Here is a 22,724-nt window from a genome sequence, read left to right on the forward strand (position 1 = left end):
ATAAATATAATGGAGTATAATAATAATTATAATTGTTTATAATAAACATACAATTATTATTAATGTGTTTCAACCCATGATAGGATGATGATGTTTATACATTGATAATGTGAATTAGTTTTGTTCACGGACGTGGTTAGTGACTTGATGGGGGCAGTTTCTAAACTAACCCTCATATCTGATGAAGGTCCATGAAGGACCGAAACATTATTCCAATAAAATAAATGAAGAGTGATACAGGGAGTTTTCTTGAGTTTACAATTAATAATACTAAATAAGTATAATGCATTTTATTTAAAGAGCAACCACCGGATGGTGGTAAGCTACTATTACCCAGGGGCAGCTTCTGAGATCAGGCTTTGACAAGCAGGTATGGCCACTTGTCACTGACTGAACTGTAGTGTGGGGATTGTAGTGCTAAGTCCAAAGGGAGCAGACCGCATTGTGCGCCCGGAGAAGAAAGACGGCAGAAGCGTGATCACACTCTCTGCTTCTTTGTCATTTTCATTCATTCGGTGCAAGGGAAATTCATGGTATCGGGGGATTAGGTATTGTGTAATACATTCTCTTGATTTTTTCTTTATCTATGGCTATATCACTGGGATATAATGACGGCATAAATTAGCGTTAGGGTTAGGTTGGGGAATGATACAATGTGCTGATTATTTTTAAGTTTGTATAAACCAATGGTCTCCAATCTATAGCTCGGGAGCTACCAGTAGCTTTCCACCCTCATCCAATCATATGTATTTCCAAAGGAAATACATATGATGGATAATTCAAATTAAATCTATCACATGTTCATTACAATTGTAAATGCATACTCTAGATCACATGTGTCAAACACAAGACCCGCGGGCCCCATCTGGCCCGCCAGACGTTTTAATCCGGCCCGCCGAACATTTTGAATTTATATTGATTAATTTTCAATCGATTCATAGAACTGTAGAACATCCGTAACTTTCGTCTTTGTCGCTAAAACTACACGTCCCACAATGCCGCCAGTGGCCGCCCCTCCCCCACGTGGCTCTGCACTGCTGTGTGTAGTGCCAAGGGAGAAGTGCTAAAAAAATAATATATATATATATAAATGGATGCCATTGGGTTCAATGCAGATTCTAAAAAAAACAGTTTGCGGATTACTTCACAAACAGAGCTCAAGCTGTATCACTGTTGGTTTTCCATCTGAATTTTCTTAAGGCGTTCCTTAAGGTTCTGTCCTTGGACCGCTGTTATTTACAATTTATATAAACTGAATTGGGCATAATCTGAAACACAGTAGCTTCCACTTATATGCAGATGATGCACTTCTGTATGCTAAGGCACCTTCTTGTGCACAACTGATTCAAAATATTGGAGGATGGAGGATTTTCACTCCATCCAACAATATTGTGTTAATTCAAAATTGTTAATGAATTAAAATAAAATAAATTGTATGCTGTTCTCCAAAAGACACTCTAGTGACCCAAAAAAGGTATCTATTCTCAAGCTTGATAATAATATGATTGAAAAAGTACCATATTACATATACTTGGGCATAAACTCTCCTTCAACAAACTCATACAAGAGCTGACAAAATTTGTCAAATTAATTTAATTCATCCATCCATCCATCCATCCATCTTCTGCCGCTTTATCCGGGGCCGGGTCGCGGGGGCAGCAGTCTAAGCAGGGACTCCCAGACTTCCTTCTCCCCAGACACTTCCTCTAACTCCTCCGGGGGGATCCCGAGGCGTTCCCAGGCCAGCCGAGAGACATAGTCTCTCCAGCGTGTCCTGGGTCTTCCCCGGGGCCTCTTCCCGGTGGGACATGCCTGAAACACCTCCTGAGGGAGGCACCCAGGAGGCATCCGGAACAGATGCCCGAGCCACCTCAGCTGGCTCCTCTCGACGTGGAGGAGCAGCGGCTCTACTCCGAGCTCCCCCCGTGTGGCCAAGCTCCTCACCTTATCTCTAAGGGAGCGCCCAGCCACAAGGCGGAGGAAACTCATTTCGACCGCTTGTATCCGCGATCTTGTTCTTTCGGTCATTACCCAAAGCTCATGACCATAGGTGAGGGTAGGAACGTAGACCGACCGGTAAATAGAGAGCTTTGCCTTTCGGCTCAGCTCCCTCTTCACCACAACAGTCCGATGCAGCGACTGCATCACTGCAGCCGCTGCACCGATCCGCCTGTCGATCTCACGCTCCATCTTTCCCTCACTCGTGAACAAGACCCCGAGATACTTGAACTCCTCCACTTGGGGCAAGGACACCCCACCCACCTGGAGAGGGCAAGCCACCTTTTTCCGGTCGAGAACCATGGCCTCGGATTTGGAGGTGCTGATTCTCATCCCAGCCGCTTCACACTCGGCTGCAATTTAATTTAATTTAATAATTTAATTTAATAATCTTAAAACCAGATTGTCATTCTTCTTCAGAAATAAAATGCATTTTCCTTCAATTAATCCAGGCTACATTTCTCTCAATTCTAGATTATGGCAATATTATATATAAGCATTCTACAGCACAGATAAATAACTCACCACTGTCACTTATATTCTAAAGTAGAATGGCAATCATTGGATGCAAGAAGAGAACAGCACTGCATTGTGTCTATTTCTAAAGACATTTTGCCAGGTTATTTATCAAGTTTGTTGCACCTCAGGTCAAGTTGTCACCGTTTGTTGATACGATGGGACTGTAAGAAAAAAATTTCCCTAGACGTTGTAAAGTTGCTCAACGTGCGTTGAGCGACTTTATTCCCTTCCTGTGGAACAAAACAGACTTTTTAAATCAAATCATTTTATGGCTTTTAATGGTTTTAAAGCACTGGTCAAGGACTACCCGCAGTGCCGGTGCTTTTATTTTATATAATTTTATCTCATAATGTGTAAATGTGTTATTATTGGTTAACTGTACTGAATGTTTTATTTGTGTTTTAGTATCCCGTGTTTGTTTGCTGTTTATTCTGTGTTGTGTTTTAACAGAGTTCCAATAAAAATCATTGGGCTTTCCCTGTATAAATAAATAAAAATGAAGAACGTATTCTCAGGAATTTGTGAAACAAATATTGTGAGAATTCTGGCCAAGTTAGAATAATGTGTCATAGTATCAGAGTGATAAATGCTCTTTTGATTTTATTTGTTGTAAATATCCATGCAGCTAGTTGAGCACAATTTGGTTCAGTGAAACGGCTAATAATTGTTGGCTTTACTGTGACATCAAAAAAAACACTGGGCTATAGAAGGGGACTAGCAATATTGATTTCAAACTGAATAGCTTTTGAACATAGTTTTGAATGTAAGGATAAAAAAAAGGCAGATATGCATTGGTTAAAGGGAGTATTCATAGAAAGGTTTTTACCCTGTTGAATGTGTACGCTCCACCAGGGAGTGATGCCATGGATCTTATTGTGAACCACTCTGAGGGAATCCTAATTTGTGGTGGCGATTGGAATTTTCACATTCAGCTTGCATTAGATCAACTCAAGAGGAGCTAGAGCAGGGGTGCCCACACATTTGTGGCTCACGAGCTACTTTTATATTCAACAAAGCCTAAAGATCTACCTATAGATATAAATTATTGTATAATTTAGTATAATTTTTTTTGTCAGTATCAAACAGGTTTTTATTTTTGTTTATCCATAGTCAGGCTATGGCAGTGCTTCTCAATTATTTTCTGATAAGCCCCACTTAGGAAGAAGAAAACACTTCGCGCCCCCCTATTCTCCGCCGCAACTATAAATACGGTGAGCGTATAAACTCCGCACCCCAGATATGTTAGCGAAGTAACGCGTGTGTTTTATTGATATGCACTTTATTTGGATGTCCGGTGCCAACATTTTTTTTTTTTTTTAAATTAACTTCCCCACTCTTTAATACAGCAAATTAATTTAAAAATAATGGCCGCAAATTGATTAAATAATATAAATGTATGCTTATTGGTCCTTCATTGTAGCTCTTTTAAGTATTATATCATTGATTAGTGTGATCAGCTCCATGGTAACGCTCGGGGGAGGGGCTTGAAACTTTGAAAGTCACTTTCCTTTGGCTCAGGCCAACAACAAACAGATTTGTGACGAATAAAAAAGCATTTACAGGTAAGATTACGCTCTGGAACTACCAGTCTCCTCTTCTCTCTTTCCCTCCCTCTCCTCCTTTGAACTTGTGCGTTCCGTGGCTCCACTTTGCGAGCTACACTGAGCGACTGCTTTGCACTCCAGCGCCGTCCTAGATCCTAGATTACTGGCGTAATCCTAGAGCATGCCAGTACACCCATTTTTCAAATCCACATACGCTCTATTCCAGAACAGACTACTTTTCTATTCTCAATAAAGATGGATCCAAAATAAATCACTGAATGCACAATAGACCCAAGTCTACTTGGAGGAAAGAAGAAAAAACATTATGAGTGTGGATAAAAAAAATTCTAAATTACTATCTTTGAAACTTAAAAACAAGTTGAAAGAAAACACATTTTAACACAGGACAGGCAAAATTATGTAATAATTATTAACAAGACTTTTTTCAATAATTGGATAAAGAAGATGATATACATTTCTTTCTGGACACCCCCAATCTGCCTGTTATGTCAGAAGAAAAAAACAAAAAAAAAGACCTAAAATAACAATTATGGAAATACAAGATGCAATTAAAAGATTAAATAATAATACATCTCCGGGGAGTGATGGGTTCACCTCAGACTGATATAAAGCTTTAGAAGACACACTTACTCCTTTCCTTTTGGCAACTTTTAACTGGGCACATAAGAAAACTCAGATCCCTCAGAGTTGGAAAGAAGCCATCATATCTTCTATAGCAAAAGAATGGCAGGACTGACTAGATCAAACAGGATTCATTAACAAACGAAAAACACAAGATATCAAAAGAAAATCCTTAAACATAATGAGCCAAATACAAAAACAACAAAACAAAGCAGTAATAATTAGTTAGGATGCTGAGAGGGCTTTTGATTCTGTTAGCTGGACATATTTATTTAAAGTGCTAAATAAATTTCAATTTGACGATTTAATAATCCAAATTATTGGGGCTCGTTACGATGATCCAACATCAACAACTAAAATCAATGGTCATCTGACAGATCCACCTCCTCCTGTTTGCTTTTTATTTAGAACCATTGGCCAAATTTATTAGACAATCAAAAACAATTCACGGTCTTACAATCGATGGGACGGAACATAAAATTGCCTTCTATGCAGAAGATGTTCAAATATATTTGACCAAACCAGACATTTCCATACCTAATGTGATGTATTTTCTTGAAAGGATTGGTCCAAAGTCTGGACACAAATGTACAAAAAAATTTAAAATATCTCATTTTGGAATCCCCCTCTGACCTTTAGATAGACCTACCCATTAAAAAGCCAAACGGACTCACTTAGATATTTAGCTGTGGTACTCCATAGACTTTTTTTTGAGAAAAAATTTACCCCTCTTTTTACTACTATAAAAAAAGATCTTGAAAAATGGAACTGTACCCCATACTTAAAGGTTGAATGGACGATTTTTTTGGCCCAAATCGGAGTCTTATTTCCTCGTGGCGTGGACTGCCGATTAGTCCTGCCACGTATCAATCATAAAACACACCTACCGCTCACCTGCAGCCGCGTGTGGCTCGTCCCCACGTTTCCACGTGTCTAAGCGCATTGATCTATCATAATATAGTTCCCTCAGTGGACAAAATGAAGACGGAGAAAGACTGTTCGAGCTGACTCAGAAGAAGACGGAAATCTACGAGAGACGCGATGCGATCCGTCGCGCTAATAAACAAACAAACGCACGTGTGTTGCATCAGTCCGCACGGGGGAGTGCGCATGTGCACTTCCGCCTGCGTTCTCAAATCGCCGAAAAATCATCCATTGCGCCTTTAAGTCTAAGTTAAAGGATTGAAACTATAAAAAAATGTTTTGCCCAGGTTTCTCTATCTGTTTCAGACTCTTCCAGTTTCCATCCACAGCCGGCTAATTGATAAATGGAATAAAACAATCTCAAGATTTATATGGCAAGGAAAAACCTGTATCCGATTCAAAACTTTACAACTATCAAGAGAAAAAGGAGGCTGGGCTCTTGTTTGAAAAATAACTTTGTTTCAGAGCCGAGGGAGCTAATCAAACCATACAAACAAAAAAATATGTTAAAATCTTAAATTTGTTGACTTACGATCAAAAAATGTCCAACCTAACAGCACAGACTCAAGATGTAAAGTCTGGACAACAAAAGGTATGAAGGTCTTTGCCAGATTGTAAAGGAGCATAATTTGAAGAGATTTGATGAGTTGAAAGTCTTTTGGCTAAGAGAAACAGGACTTTTTTTTTAGGCATTTACAAATAAGGAGTTATTACAATCAAGAAATCAAAAAGAATGGTGACCATCAAAGCCCTTTGACTGAAATATTTATTAAAGCATATAAATCTGAACTTTCAAGGGATTATTAATATCTGAATTATACAATTGTATTAACAATCTGAGCAGCCTCTCTACTGAGTACATTAGGGGAAATGGGAAAGAGAGGGTCACTTTGTTCTGGCTGATGAAGAGGGGGAAATATATGTACATTTCAGTAGAAAACCACAAAGTCACATGTTTAGTGGGAGTTATGTCGGAAAAATGTGTCTCGCTTCTTAATAACCGCATGCCAAAGTGCCCATTACTCACAGGGAAATGCAGAATGTTGGAGAGGATGTGGCAGCCAGGAGGCAAATCACTATCATGTGTTTTGGCATTGTCCTGTTGCCTTACAGATCATTTATGACATGACCATCTCAATGGATTTCAGAACAATGTATTTGGGCCTCAGAACTCCTGCCATGGACACAATTCGCAGCTATCTCTGGAACATCTTCTTGGCCACAGCGACTAATATTATCCTGGACATTTGCAATATGGGAGAAAAAATACTTTCACACTTGACATGAAAATTGATACATTTGACAGACTTCTTTGGGTTTCCTATGCCATTTATTTTCTTTATTCTCTCTTTTTATGATTTGTTGGATGTTTGCTTTTTTATTTATATCTGATCCCTCTCGGGCCTTTTTTTGTTCTTAAAAAAAATAAATAAAAAAAAATAAAAACATAAACAATAAAACAAAACATAAAATTAAAATATGAAAAAAAAAAAAAAACACTGAAAACACTCAGTTAGGGAAAAAAAGTAAATTACAAATTAAAGCCGCAGGAGTGGCGATGATGGCTCTCGCCACCCGTGCGACGGCCTTCCCGTGCGACCGTGTTTTGATCGCGATTGCCCCGACACTTAGACTTTATTCTTTAGACTTTATTCTTTAAATCCCACCTCCGTCACCTAGCAACAGAGACCTGCCGCTAATGCTGATGCTAACGCTAATGCTAAGACCACGGCATGAGAGGAAATGTTCCATCAAAATAAAAGAGGAAGTGAAAGCATTAATTGCGCCGCTGCTGGCCAATTGTGAAAATACACAATATCTGCAATACACTTTTTTCATGGCGTCTCGAGGAGAATATAACCCAGGAGTTTCAAACAAATCAGACAATGTTGAGTTTTTCATACAATGGGTAGGGGGCGCTATAGAGTAAATTTGTTACATGGGTATTAATTATTTCCACTCAGACCATAAAAACGTATTAGTGAGTGAAACATGAGCTCTGTAGATCAATTCCATTAGGCGTGACTTGTCCTTGAAAAAACAGGGAATTAAGCCTTTTTTGAGGGCGTGTTACGCGGAGACCGTAAGGAATATAAAACATATATATATATTTATTAAATTTCAATGTCTTTAGATGCAAAAAGTGTTGTTTTGAGCTCAATCGGACAAAAAACCTAGGATTTTGAAAATAAAAACTCAAAAGTGGCGGCACCACTTTGATTCAACATGGCTGACTTCCTGTTTAGCATAGAGCGATGCGGCCAGGTGCGTTTTACTCGTCAAGGGTAGCTCTATCACTGTTCCAAGTTTCATGTGCCTAGGCCAAAGATTAAGCGTTTTATATTTTTTTCTTTTTTGAACAAGTTGGCACTGTTGCAACAGCTGTTCACGCAACCTCCATTTTATTCAAATTCGGCCCGAGCCGATCGCGTCTATGTCCCCACGTGGGACTTTTCATCGATGTTCAGGGGGTCAAAAATGCCCGAGTTGTGGCAAAATGACCATGAATAATAATAATAAATATAGCCGCAAGCGGCAATGATCGGCCCTCGCCACGCCGCCGCCACGCCGCAAGAGGAGGGGGAGTGGCTAACGCGCCCCAATTGTCCTTTTATTACGCCTACTGCTGAATCTGTGACGCTGTCACATCTTCTCCCCTTTGTTTTACCATCAAAAAGCTATTTTATTTTGAATTCTTGGCAAAATGTGCGGCTTTGCCGCACAGACACCGTGACTCTTTGAATAAAAATGTGGATAACTTTTGATGGTCCACCCCTGGAGATGAGTCTCACCAAATTTCAGGTTAATAGGGCTAACGCCCTGGGAGGAGTTCGTGAAAGTTTAAAGTGTAAACATGTTCTGAGGATTTCCCCATTGGAATAACATGGGAGGTTTCGGTCATCGCTACGGCAAAGCCATAACAAATATGACATGGGTCTCATTGACTTTTTTGATGGGGATCCTAAAATTGAGTTGTGTGTCAAATTTCATAAAATTTCGCAAAACTAAACATTTAACCTCCATATAAAATCTGTAGGGGGCGCTGTGGCACCAAATTAATTTCTTTCACTTCAAGTAGGTTTAGGGCAAAGAGTTTAACAACTGATTCTAATTTGACGAAATTCTGACTTTATCTGCGCAAACGGCAGAAATGTTATATTTCGGAGATTTCTGAAATTCTAGCTACAGTTTGCGGCTTCGCCGCTCAGAGACCGTGACAGGTATCAATGTAATTTGAATAACTTTTGATGTCCCACTCCTCAGTAGCATTTTCACCAAATTTCAGCTTTTTAGGGCCAACGCCCTGGGAGGAGTTCGTAAAAGTACGACGTTTGGAAAAACTCCGAGTCATGTTTAGCCATTTTTGAAGCAATATGGCCGACATTTGGTTGGGCGGACGGCGTTGCCGTAATAATATTTTTTACTTCTCTTGTCACCATCTACCTCTGCGCCAAATTTCATGATTCTACGATCAGATTTTTTTTTGGGTCATTTCCTATCTCTCAATGCTGACGCGCCAATTTTTTTTATTTTAGAAAAGGGAAATAGCCAGAATGTAGAGAGGCACAATTTTTAGAGGTGTGCAAATTTTTGTGACTTTTCGTCAATGTTCACTGGGTGAAAAATAGGGGGGTTGGTCCCGAGAAGAAAGAAGAAAGAAAGAATAATATTCCGATGCGAAAACAATGTTTCCCATTTTTCAAATACCATAAACTATACATTTTCGGAAAGCGCTCGCGCTTTCCTACCTCATGGTGTGGGTCCCTGGTCACTGACGGGTACTTTCGTTAATTTTGAGTGGGCTCCGCCCACTTTGTGTTTTTGGCCCTCTTTACAGTAATAATGTTCAATTTTTGCATTACATGCTTATATGCACGGAACATGCAAGAGATGGGGAACGTATTCGTGAGCTACTTAGCGCAAATGAGTGCTTTATATGGGGATGACGATGTAAAGTGCTCGTTTAGTGCGCACTTTTGCACGGGCTTCGCCCGTTTACAACGGTAATGTTCCATTTTCCTACTACTAATTAGTATGCACGGGGCGTGCGTGAGTGAAGGAGTGAGTTAGTGAGTGTTTGGAAGTGGGCGAGCGCTTCGCGCTCGATTTCGTGCGCACTTTCACAGCCGTGCTTTGCACGGCCTTACGAGATTAATAGGCCTCTCGCCAGCTTGTGGCGCTCGGGCCTAATAATAAGAAACCAGGCAATAACAAAGACTCGTCACATTCCATTCCATGGAATGGCTCGAGCCAATTACAATTAATGGCCATAACACCCCGTCACTGGCTGATCTCACCTGATCTTAGAAACTAAGCAGGGTTAAGCCCGGTTAGTACATGGATGGGAGACCATAGGGAATACAGGTGCCAGAGTGGGGCAACATTGAATCTAGTGCAATCTGTTGTTGTGTTCTTGCGCAAGACACTTGACTCACCTTGCCTGAATGGGGTGTGTGAATGAGTGATTGGTGGTCGGAGGGTTCAGTGGGGTAGATCAACAGCCTCTCTTCGATCAGCATAACACCACCGAGTATGGAATAGATAATGCAATGTAAAGCGCTTTGGGTTTTGACAGACATCCAAAGTATTATTATTATGTAGACAATTATACTTATTTGTTCAAACTAAATTTGTAAAGAGTAAATGTGCTTGTATAAATGCTAAACTGGTTTCCTATTGAGTGCTTTGGAAAAGTTATTTTCATAGCCGAGTATGCTACAGTCCATTAGCTCTTATCAGCGGTTTATCACAAGACATCAAGTTAGCGCTAGGTGAGGGATTATTTTCTGTTTATATCTGGTATGATGCATTGCAATTCTTTAATGTCACGATACGCATCGTACATGTGTCTTGATACAAAATTGACAGATGTGAAAACACCATTAAATCTGCACCACAGACATGTCCTAGCAGCCCCGTGTATCTGCAGGGCATCTCTGTGGCACATCTCCGCACTAATATCACATGGACAAATTTGAGCATCAGAAATGACGTGCGGTGCCAGATTGCGAGCGGTGAGCGAGAGGCACTGGCGGCATACACACACATGCACACACACGGACACATGGACACATACACACAGGCACACACACGGACACATGGACACATACACACACACGACACTCGCGCACAGAGGGACGGAAAACTAACCGAGCGCGTGCGCCATGAATGTATTATATTATCTGGATAGGGTATGCCCCGCCCCCTCTGCCTCTGGCTCCAAATTGAGTAGTGGCCACTCCGCAGAATGCAGCCTCTTGGTCAGACCATTTCCAGAATTTGGCCTCTAAAATTACCGAAAATGCTAAATTATTTTTAATCCAAAAACAAAATAGAAGGAATTTCACTCTTTGACTGTTTTTAAAATACTTAAAAAATACATTTTTAATCTCCCGGAGAAGGGTGTACGCGCACCGAGCGCGCACGTAACCCTCATGAACAAGCCTCAGGAGAACATGTGACGGAAACTAAACACAAGCAGAAGAAACACGTAAGTTGTGTTTGTATGTCATTCCTCACGTTTCACACATCATTCCATATGAAGTGTAAATCAATGATTACACAGTTAACACAAGTTAACACGAGCTAACACAAGCTAACGTAAGCTAACGTTTAGCTACATAAAGATTCATTGGAACAACACGTCGTGAAGGCTCATGACTTCTGCAAATAAATAACTCATTATTTCTCCTACAAAATGTTATAAGATACAAAAGGTTAAGGACATACCAAAGGAAACTAGAGAAAGAAAGGGAAATAAAGTGATGTTTGTATTATGTGCAAAAACTACCAATAAATCAAAAATAACCTGCTGAAATACATATATAAATGTAAAGGTGTAAAGGGTGATGTAAAAGTGACAGTCGTGTCTCACAGGGGCTGAGATTTGAGGTTTTATTACCAATTTCATAATGAAGTGTGCTGTGTTTAAACAGCAAAGCACACGCTTGTTTTCTATAGGAATGTCATAGATTTACTTCCATGGAATATGTAGAGATTTAGTAAACATGTGAAATATGTTCTAACTTCTAAGGTTTAAACTTATGCACAAGTAAACAACTTTTGGTTCTATCTTTAAAAATGAATGTGAAAAGAGGAACTTTTGTGTTACAGAGCAAAATGTAATTGTGTCAATAACATATTCCAGTTTTCACAACATGATATATCAATGTTCTAATGATTATTTTTTTCATCTTCTACAGAGTGAAGCAGCTGTCCAGAGCAGAGCTGTGTCCGTCCTGACCAGTGAGTTTAGCCTCTGTCTGTGCTGTCCAGAGCTCTACAGGTCACTGCAGGTCACTGCAGACACAGAGTCATCTCAAGTAAACTCCTGACGACTCCTAAGCAAAAGGTATTTTAATAATAACTTGTGCCTCGACTAAAAGTAAACAGTGAGTAAAATCAGTAATTTGAATTTATAAGATAACAATTTATGTCTGTTAGTTTTGTTATGACCAAAAAAACTAAATAATAATTGTTCTACAAAGGAGACACTGCTGTGTCATATGTGTCTGTAAAGCAGCTTCAGGACAAACATGTGAAGTGTATGTTATATGACTTGTATAATCTAAACATGTGAAGTGTATGTTATATGACTTGTATAATCTAAACATGTGAAGTGTATGTTATATGACTTGTATAATCTAAAACATATGACGTGTATGTTCTATGACTTGTATAATCTAAACATGTGAAGTGTATGTTCTATGACTTGTATAATCTAAACATGTGAAGTGTATGTTATATGACTTATATAATCTAAAACATATGAAGTGTATGTTATATGACTTGTATAATCTAAAACATATGACGTGTATGTTCTATGACTTGTATAATCTAAACATGTGAAGTGTATGTTCTATGACTTGTATAATCTAAAACATATGACGTGTATGTTCTATGACTTGTATAATCTAAACATGTGAAGTGTATGTTCTATGACTTGTATAATCTAAAACATATGACATGTATGTTATATGACTTGTATAATCTAAACATGTGAAGTGTATGATATATGACTTTTAAAATCTAAAACATATGACGTGTATGTTCTATGACTTGTATAATCTAAAACATATGACGTGTATGTTATATGACTTGTATAATCCAAACATGTGAAGTGTATGTTATATGACTTGTATAATCTAAAACATATGACGTGTATGTTCTATGACTTGTATAATCTAATGCTGTGACATGTTCTGTTTCTCTCTCAGTCATATGATGGAGCTGAACGGAGGAGTTTACTGAAGTCCTTTTCACCAGAAGACTGTGCAGCCATGGAAACAAAGTCTTGCTAAATACTGAGATATTCAGTATTCAGTATGTTCTATTTGACTTATACAGGTTGTTTTATCATTGTTCATTGTTTTATGTTGCACTGAATCACCAAAGCAAGTTCTGATGTTTGTGAATTATGTTCATTGACAATGGCAATAAACCTTTTCTGATGCTGATTCTAATAATGATGATAATAATAAAACAGTACACAGACTCAAAACTCCTCTTAATAAGGCAGTCCCACATTGTAATTTTAAAACTCAAACTGTGGCTAAAATCAAACCAGATTCCTTCTGTTGTATTAATCTTCTATTTGTATGGTGTATTGTTTGTTACATTAGGACTGCAGATTAAATTACTTTTATAGCTATAATCAGATTTACATATATTCAACAAGTTCATTCATGTTCATTATTCTTATTAAATACGTTAATAAACAAATGTGTTTTGTATTTATTAAAGATTGACATGATACAAAACGACACACAAGGAAACTGAATATAATTAAATACTGCTTTACTCCATTATGTAACAGAATTGATGATTATGTTTTATATTTCTTCTCATTTGATAAAAACATCTGCATATTGGCTAAATTATATTATGTAAATGAATAACTGAAAAGTTAATAACAAAATAACTACCCAAACCAAAAACAATACAGAAAATGACGAGGACGTTATTCCACCTCCAAATGAGCAAATGTCATTCGTTGTCAATTAAACCGGACTTTTTATCTTAACACTTCTTTATAACATGATACATGTATATTTATAGATGGATATAACAATTCATCATTATACGTTACGTAAACAAACTATTTCAAGCTGAATTATTCCAAAAGTCCGCGCTGACTGTTCTCAGTCTTTCACGCTGCTGTCGGCGTGCTCGCTCCCGACGCCAAAGCCTCATGGCGATGTCGTCACAAAAGTGGGAGGAGATATACCAGTATAAGGAAGTAAAGCGGAACTAAAAAAAATTTTTGGAGCCATGCGCCAATGAGCACGCTCCATAGGTTTCAATGGTGGCCATCTTGGCTTGGCGTGCACGGACAAAGCAGACAGTGGTAAACTGCAAACTGCGTGTTATTGTTTCCAACAAGTAAAACTACTGCAGAAGATACAGATTTGGAAACACTTGTTTATGGAGTATCTCACATGTGGAATATGATAAGCACAGGCTAAATGCATCAACCATTTAACCTAATATGAAGAGATAAACTTAACTCAAATAAGAGTGAGCCAATGTTAAGCCCAATAAGAAATTAAACCATATGTCATAAACTATAAACGTAGACTACAGTTGCTCAATTCAATTACTATTATTTACATTAACAATAATTAAAATACAATTTAAATAAATTATTTTGTCCACTTTTTTGAAGAATCGTGTCAAATTGTAGGAATCTACTGTAATTTTTGGACTTCAAACCTCTACATTTTTCCCACGCTTTGAACTTTGCGGACATTATAACGGTCTAATTTATAAATTTTTACTGGCAAACGGCCACCAGGGTGCAATTTAGCAGGAAGCGCAAGCGTTTGACACGCTGTAGAAGAAGACGTCACTGGAAGCACTGTCCAAGGGACACATCCTGTTTTCTATAGTTTAACGCCGTGTGTTTTATTACAATCAGACCCATATTCACTGACAAATTACTTTAATGAGGAAGTGACTCTAGACCAGGGGTGGGCAAACTATGGCCCGCGGGCCACATCCGGCCCGCCAAGCTTGTCCAAATAATATTTAAAAAAATATATATAATATAATATATAATATAATTATATGTAAATATAATATAAATATATATAATATATATATATATATATATTAATCTCGTAATAGTAATAGTAATTAAGTAATTAATTCTAGTAATTAATCTCGTAAGGCCGTGCGAAGCACGTAGTGCGCACGAAATCGAGCGCGAAGCGCTCGCCCACTTCCAAACACTCACTAACGCACTCTTTCACTCACGCACGCCCTGTGCATACTAATTAGTAGTAGGAAAATGGAACATTACCATTGTAAACGGGCGAAGCCCGTGCAAAAGTGCGCACTAAACGAACACTTTACATTGGGTCATCCCCATATAAAGCACTCATTTGCGCTAAGTAGCTCACGAATACGTTCCCCATCTCTTGCATGTTCCGTGCATATAAGCATGTAATGCAAAAATTGAACATTATTACTGTATAGAGGGCCAAAAACACAAAGTGGGCGGAGCCCACTCAAAATTAACGAAAGTACCCGTCAGTGACCAGGGACCCACACCATGAGGTAGGAAAGCGCGAGCGCTTTCCGAAAATGTATAGTTTATGATATTTGAAAAATGGGAAACATTGTTTTCGCTTCGGGATATTTAGGCCCGAGCCCCAGCAGGGTGGAGGGCCTATTGCTCCCGCAACGCTGCCTTTGGCAGCATTGCAACTGTCTGCGCCCGCATGTTTGGTACCCCGTCGCCCTTGGCAAGTACAGTGAACTAGCCCATGCCGAAGGCATGGATCATGCATACTTACTCCTGCTATGACAGAAATATTCAACAATGAGTGAATGGGCGTAGCCCATTCACTCATTGTTGACAACAGCAGCGCGAAGCCCATTCACTCATTGTTGACAACAGCAGCGCGAAGCGCTGCATTCCTCCAAAAACCTTCCTGGCATCGTCCCGTACGCGATAATCCATGCCGCAGGCATGGGCCATGCTTGTATCTGCTCAAATCAATGGAAATCTATGGGGAGTGGGCGGGGCATCCCGACGGAATAGGGAGTGACGAGCGCGTAAGCGCTCGTAATGATGATTCCACCCCATGGCGGCATCGGGAAGGCTTAGAGCTTTCCAACGATGTATAATTTGTTGTTATAGTGGAAACGACTATATTGTTTTTGCTAAACATATTATTTTTATTATTATTATTATTATTATTCTTGTTCTTCTGCTTTTTGAGCTCTAATTTGACCCCCTGAACATGCTCAAAAACTCACCAAACTTTGCCCAAAATTCAGAATCGGCGAAAAATTTTGTTTTTTCTGGGCCATTTTTTTTTGGGTCAAAAAATGGCGCGACAGCGCCACCGCCAAAAGTCAAAATACATTGCGCCTATGGAGACGCCCCGAGGTCAACTTTGTCGTAGAGCTACGAAATTCGGGACACGCATTCCTCTCGTGAAGACACAAAAAACATATAATTGTGGCCACGCCCCCAGACATACCCTATGGCCGCCATCTTCCTTTGAACATGAAAACAGGCTGAGTCAGCTATTTTGTTCACGTCAAACTTTGACCAACTCCTCCTAGGGCGTTTTGCCTACCGACTTCAAAATTGGTGTACGTCCTCTGGACAAGTGGGGCATCTAAAGCTATCCAATTTTTTGGGATACCTTTTACGGTCTGTGTGCGGCGCAGCCGCAAAGTTTGACAACTTATTTTGAGATATTGCAATTCTAAAAATTGCTCCCATTTGATCAAAACGAGTCCGATTAGGACCAAATTTGAATCAGTTGTTAAACTTTCAAGTTTGGACCAGTTTAGGATGACAAAATTGAAATGGGCGCGATAGCGCCCCCTACAGAGTTGCCTTTGAGTGAACATTGATGGACAAAAACTGGTTTTACACAAATGTTCAAAACTTTGCCCAAAATTCTATTTTGGGGTCCCGAGCAAAAGGCCAATCAAACTTATGCCTTAATTTTTACGGCGTAGCCGTAGCCATGACGGAAATCTCCCATGGTATCCCTTTGGGAAAATCGCTAAATCTCTCGAAAATCCACATTTTTTTGTTTCACACTTTAACAAACTCCTCCTAGGGCGTTTTGCCCATTGACCTCAAAATCGGTGTACGTCCTCTAGACAAGTGGGGCATCTAAAGTGATCCAAATTTTAAGGATAACTTTTATGGTCTCTGTGCGACGGAGCCGCAAACATTTCCCAGAATTCTGACTATTTGGCCTTCAGAGTGGCCTATAAACAATAGAGTTTTTCCAAATGACATGATATTTTGCACAAAATTCTAATTTGCCATCCTGATTACAAAAGTATGAGAGCCAAAGTCATATTTTGTATGGCGTAACCGTAGCGATGACAGAAACATCCCATGTTATCCTTATGGGAAAATCGCGAAATCGCTCAAATCACAACTTTTTTACGCTTCACACTTTAACAAACTCCTCCGTGGGCAATAGCCCAATCAGCTTTACTTTGGGAAATATCATCCACACAAGCGGGGCATCAAAAGTTATCCATATTTATATTCTAAGTGCTACGGTCTCTGTGCGGCGGCGCAGCAAATTTGACTGACACTTGTGTTCATTTGCACTGGATTGGCCATGTCCAATGTGTCGCCGTCTGTCAAGTTCTTTTTTAATTCAACATATTAGGGCGCCATCTTTATCAAGTTGAAAGCGCAGAGTCGGAAGGCCGGCGGCCCGCGAGGGCCGTTGGATGCCGCTTGCGGCTTTAATTTTTCATGTTCTTCTGCTTTTTGAGCTCTAATTTGACCCCCTGAACATGGTCCAAAACTCACCAAACTTTGCCCAAAATTCAGAATCGGCGAAAAATTTGATTTTTTCTGGGCCATTTTTTTTTTCGTCAAAAAATGGCGCGACAGCGCCACCGACAAAAGTCAAAATACATTGCGCCTATGGGAGACGCCCCGGGGTCAACTTTGCCGTAGAGCTACGAAATTTGGGACACGCATTCCTCTCTTGAGGACAAAAAAAAAATGTTATTGTGGTCACGCCCCCAGACTTACCCTATGCCCGCCATCTTCCTTTGAAAATGAAAACAAGCTGAGTTAGCCATTTTGTTCACGTTAAACTTTGACGAACTCCTCCTAGGGCGTTTTGCCCACCAACTTCAAAATCGGCGTACATCCTCTGGACAAGTGGGGCATCTAAAGTTATCCAAATTTTTGGTATACCTTTTACGGTCTGTGTGCGGCGCAGCTGCAAAGTTGGACCACTTATTTTGGGATATTGCTAATCTAAAAATTGCTCCCATTTGATCAAAACGAGTCCGATTAGGACCAAATTTGAATCAGTTGTTAAACTTTCTAGTTTGGACCAGTTTATGATGACAAAATTGAAATGGGCGCGATAGCGCCCCCTACAGAGTGACCTTTAAATTAACATTGAAGGTCAAAAATTAGTTTTACCAAAATGTTCTAAGCAAGTGAGTGTTATGTTTTAACATAAGGTAGTTAAAGAGAAAGATGGTCCACAGTAGTGATGCATGGGTTGTCTTTTGACCCGCTGGTCAGGTCTGGCCAAGAAAGTCTAATTTCAATGGGGCAGGTTCTAAACTGTAGACCGCCGTATATTGCATATACGTGCTCCACATATGTCTTTGCGTACAGTCATGTCTAGATTCAGTTGATTAATTCTGTTTTGAGAATGGCAATAATCATCATTGCAGTGGAAAAAAATTGTGTCACCTGCACACAGAATTATTTAGGATCATAGATGTATTCAAAATATAATTAATATATATACTGAATAAGCCCAATATTGATCCTTGGGGAATTGATCCCACAAGCAATGCCCAAGTATCTGGAAGTAGACTGTGAACCAAGTAGACAATGAACCACAAAACAAACAGACAAAGTGACAGACTGAAGCCTTGCGCTGAAGCTTCAGCGGCGCCTCTGACACTAACAACGCCAAATGACACAGTAGATGTGCTGGTCATGTGACTTTTCTTAAAGTGACACACAGAGTGACACAGCTCAACACAGGTGTCACTTTCAGAGCTCGACCCGTGTCGGCACCTTAACTTGTTTGGCCAATCAAATACTGCCCACCACCACACAGCCGAGTCCAATACCCGGCGGGGACAACCAGTGCCAAACTGAACATTAGCAAGAGAAGGATCCATCAACATGGGGCATGTGAGTTCAAGTAATGGTTGCATGTGACATATATTGTGAGGCTGCGGAACAGAAAAAGTAGTTATTAGTTAGTATTAATTATTGATTATACACAGGGAAGATAAGGTAGTTTAAAGATGGTATGTACATACATACTTGCCTTACACATTTGAGACACTCGGTGTAACCTACTAACCTAGTAACCTTTTTCTTTTTCAATTGATCTTTTCTTCTGGTTACTGTTTATGTAGTTCTTGCGTTTGTGTGTCGAGAGTTTTTTTTTTTTTAAATGATGGGAGTAAAATCAATACAATCCACTCAATGGCATTGGAAAAGTTACGAGTAGCATCCTTTAAATGGCATATTGAACCCAATCAAACAAATATATATATATATATATATATATATATATTTATTTATTTATTTTTTTAAATAGGAAAGAAAAAAAATACGTAATACATTTAGAATAAACACATTTTTATAGAACATCAAAAACTAATCAAATGTTGTAGTAGGAAATTGTGCTATTTATCATAGAGGCAAACATACGAGGAGAGTTGCAGTATTGATCTTAAACTGAATAGTTTTTGAACAAAATTTTGAATGTAAAGACAAAGAAGGCAAATTTTTACTGGTTAAAGGAACAATTATTGGAAAGATGTCGGTGTAATCCCTCATTCGTGCAGGAGTGTTCCATTGTAGAAAAAGATTCAGTTCTAGTCATCTGGACTCGATGACGTATCATGTATAATGCACGTATCAGTTCTGTTATCACACAGGACAAGAGCAGAGATATAATATACTTGCCATTATATCTAATGGATTTCTTGGCAATTTCCTATAAGGCTTTTCATGATATATCCACAGACGAGCTTATTCGTCTGTCATGAGGGACAGGAGAAAGTTACGTCGGAGAAGATGCTGTCACTGATAGATTATTTCCAAACACGGTGCGGACCGGAACCGGTCCCCGGCGGTTGGGGACCCCTGCATTAAACATTAAAGGACTGATAGTAAACCAAGAGGCTAGTTTGATTAAAAAAAAAAAAAAAAACAGGGCCTACCCAGAGTAGGATAAATATATGAGTTCCAGGTCCTGATTCGCAGATTGAGAATGACTCTTGGATGAGAGTCGAAACGTATCGTTTTTTTACTGCAACTACAACTGAATCTTTTTATTACAATTATTGGAAAGGTCTTTCTCTATTGAATGTGTATGCTCCACCAATGAGTGATATCACCTTCAAAAATAATAGTATAGACCTGATTGCAAACTACTCTGAGGGAACCCTAATCAGTGGCGACGATTGGAATCTTCGCATTCAACCCACATTTGATTCAATGAACAATATAGGACTGATTGACATCTGGAGGGAGATTAACCAATTTTCTAATCCAGAAACAATCCATCAATCTATAACAGAATAGATTACCTTCTTTACCTTCAATAAAGACGGATGAAAAAAATCACTGAGGCTGATATATGCACGATAGACTTGAAAGAGTAAATAACTTATTTGAAGTTTTCCAGTCAGAGTTCAGAGCTCACTGCTGCTGCTGATGGACTGGTCTCAATCCTGGTTCTGTTTGATCTCAGCGCAGCGTTTTACATCATCGACCACAACATTCTACTGCAGAGGTTAGAATGTGATGTCAGCTGGATTAAATCCTATTCATCTGATAGGTACCAATTTGTTAATGTAAACCAGAGCTCCTCACCTTGCTCTTAGGTAACTTACGGTGTGCCACAGGGTTCAGTACTTGGTCCAATTCTGTTTACTGTTTATATGCTGCCGTTAGGTAACATTATCAGAAAGCATGGCATTAACTTCCACTGCTATGCAGATGACACTCAGCTGTATTTATCAATGAAACCAGATCAGACTGATCAAGTAGACAGACTTAGTGCTTGTGTGAAGGAAATAAAAACCTGGATGACACTTAATTATCTGCTTCTTAATCCTGAAAAAAACCTAGGTTATTGTACTAGGCCCTAAACGTCTATGAGATGCTTTATCTGAGCAGATAGTCACACTGGACAATGTCAGTGTTGCCTCCAATTCTACTGTAAGAACCTCGGGGTCTTATTTGACCAGGAGCTCTCTTTTAAAGCGCAATATAGCCAAAATCAGAAGTATCTTGCCTAAAAGCGATGCTGAACTTATCCAAAACGTATCCATGGATTTGTAACGTCTAGATTAGACTACTGTAACTCCCTGCTCGCAGCGTGTCCATAAAAAAGCTTTCAACTGGTTTAAACTGCGGCAGCAAGATTACTTTTAACAGGAACTAAAAGAAGAGAGCACCTTACGCTGGTGCTCGAGTCTCTTCATTGGCTTCCTGTCGAGTTTCGAAAAAAATTTAACATCCTCCTCCTGACTTACAAAGCGTTAAATGACATGGCCCTATTCTACCTATAAGATGCTATAGTGCCATATCATCCAAACAGAGCTCTTTGCACTCAAAATGCTGGCCTTCTGGTGGACCCAAGAGTCTCTAAAAGCACAGTAGGAGGTAGAGCGTTTAGTTACCAAGCTCCTGTATTATGGAACCAGCTCCCTGTCCTTGTTAAAGAGGCCAACACAGTCTCTTCTTTTAAGACCAGACTTAAAACGTTCCTCTTTGAAATCGCTTATGGTCAGGCCAGTTAGGAACAGAAATAAAAACCTAGTTTCCCAGCTACGCTGCCCTGTAATTGGGCAAGTATGGCAGCTTAAGCGCTATCCACTGCTTCTGACTACTTATTCTATCAAACAATATTTAATAGTTAATTTCACTTGCAATCTGTTCATTGCCTTTTCTTCTTCTTTTTCCACTTTCCCGCCGGGAGTGGGACAGGCACATCGATGACCTGTGGACCCAGATGCTCCTAGACTCCCTGGAGAAACGGTCTCTACTGCATATGAACGGTTCTTCATCAGCCCCGAAGAACTGGTTCTCCTCCTGAGTGGTTCCAGCTCCACTGTCTATCTTGTGTCCACGTGTGAGGGAGTGAGAGCTCCCTTTCACTGTGGAATTCCTCCAGGTTTCTACTTTTTCCCTAGGAGGTTTAGTAGTTTTTCCTGGCCGAGAAGGAGGGTCTAAGGACAGGGGACCTTGGGACATTTGTCTAAGGACACGGGATGTTAGGACATTCCCAAGTCCCTATGAACATTGTTTAATCGTTTTTTCACTGTCGCCCTCCGAGACAACTGCAGTTGGGATTTTGGGCGTTACAAAAATAAATTGAATTGAATTGAATAGACATGCTCATATCTACATTACTGTAGATTTGGAGGAAGGACAACTTTGGAGGTTCAATGCCAGCCTGCTTGTTGACAATTTGTTTAAGGAAAAAAGGTCAAATCACATTAAAGACTTATCTGGCGCAGAAGAATAATGGTGAAACTTCCCCGCACAATGCTGCTAAAGCAGTTTTAAGAGGAAAAAGTTGCTTTTAACAACTTTTAACTGGGCACTTAAAAGAACACTGACCCTTCCTAGAAACGATCATCTTTCTAATACCTAAAGAAGGGAATGACTGACTTGATTGTGCCTCATATAGACAATCAATAAACTCAATTATATCCAAAAGAATGGAACAAATACTCCCAAAATGAATCAATAACGATCAGACCGGATTTATTAGCAGATGACAAACGCAAGAACAAAAACAGAAGAACAAACGCAAAAACAAAAAAGGAAAAAAGGGGATGATACAAATTGCACAGAAAATCAGGGACTGGACAGACATATTGGAAAAAAGAATGCAGATGGACTGTACCGTACAACAAATGGGAAATTGGTTATGTCTAAAGGGAAATAAATATTGATCAAAAAAGGCCTTAACATACTCTTTATTGAACTTTTCACCATTAGAATTGCTGCCCAGCCCTGGTTTTGTTTTTTTCACTTTTTCATGCAAATTTTATCCACTAAATATTGATAACCAGCCCAAGTTTGCTTGCCCATCCTTG

General features: G+C 39.4%; 1 protein-coding gene and 1 long non-coding RNA gene across 6 annotated transcripts in view; both read right to left on the reverse strand.

Moving 5' to 3' along the window:
* LOC140356743 (uncharacterized) overlaps positions 1-22,724 on the reverse strand; it is a 522,351-nt gene that overhangs the window by 245,298 nt on the left and 254,329 nt on the right. The window lies entirely within an intron of this gene.
* Positions 1-22,724, reverse strand: part of efr3a (EFR3 homolog A (S. cerevisiae)) — a 150,177-nt gene that overhangs the window by 95,779 nt on the left and 31,674 nt on the right. The gene's annotated exons all lie outside the window — the stretch shown is intronic.

This window comes from Eucyclogobius newberryi, unplaced genomic scaffold (assembly GCF_026437365.1).
Source record: "Eucyclogobius newberryi isolate DKJ021-1_F unplaced genomic scaffold, fEucNew1.0.hap1 SCAF_12, whole genome shotgun sequence".
Lineage (NCBI taxonomy): Eukaryota > Metazoa > Chordata > Actinopteri > Gobiiformes > Gobiidae > Eucyclogobius > Eucyclogobius newberryi.